The following is a 1,034-nucleotide window of genomic DNA, read 5'->3' on the forward strand; positions in this document are numbered from 1 at the left end:
CACGGCACGGAGGTTCGTCTTACCTGCAAAGCTTCGCAAAACTTTCGTCGTTGTAGCCTGAGTGGGGCTGCAGAAGACGTGAACGCTGATCTCGTGCACGCATTTGACTGGACACTGTATTCGGCTGAAATCGTAGATAATCTCTAGGAAGTGTCGTGTGGCTACGTTTGAAACTCTAATTCATCGCTGCTTCATCAGGGAAGGGAGATCATAAAAAGAAGCGAAAACGGTTCCGAAGACGCACTCCCGCTCAGTGGTTCTTCCAGCCTTCAAGCGGCTCTGGGTTGGCAGCTGCGATCGGGAGGATCGTTCTTCCAGACGCCTCCGCGCGCGGCTTTTCGATCGAGACTGTCGTCGAATTGTGTGCTCACGTGGCGGCGGCTGCCCTTTGAAAGCGTGCTGTCATAAAGGTCATCCGTTCCCGAGAAAAGAACACCGTTATCGTCGTTTATGAGATCTGGGTTTTTAAACATTTCTGTCCGAACCACCACTTTCGAGTCATCGCCCGTGCTGACCCAAAAAATGACCGCCAAGTGTAAAAATATGCTATTACTAAGGCCATCGTAAGGGTGTATTCAGAGACAAATTCCCACCCGACATCGTGATTGCATTTTTATTCTTAATGTGACTGCAGGGTCAAAACACTTCGTATTATATTTCTCATACGGCAGAGCTCTCGGCGTTGTGCGGACGGCTGTGTAGATGTGCAGGGAAGAAAACGTGATGCCAGCCCACCTCAGATTCGTCCATAGACGTGCCTGATTTGTGATGCCTGCCGGTTTCCACGTGGAATCACCGAGATACCGAGTGCAGACGCAGCGCCGAAACTCGACTACACTGTGCAACCACCGACGAAAGTTACAGAGCGCGAACCCCGTCGAAGCTAAAGAGAGTTCCTGAAGACCCGAAATCAAACGCAGGAAAGCAAAAGAGCGGCACTTAGACTGCATCTTGAAGGCATCTTTCCTCTCTGCTGACGTCTGAGAGTCTACAAACGAGGCTTCGGCTTCTCGACGCGGTACTCCCTGTGCAAC

This window comes from Haemaphysalis longicornis, unplaced genomic scaffold (assembly GCF_048455015.1).
Source record: "Haemaphysalis longicornis isolate Haplotype H1 unplaced genomic scaffold, Haemaphysalis longicornis Haplotype H1 scaffold_3, whole genome shotgun sequence".
Classification (NCBI taxonomy): Eukaryota; Metazoa; Arthropoda; class Arachnida; order Ixodida; family Ixodidae; genus Haemaphysalis; species Haemaphysalis longicornis.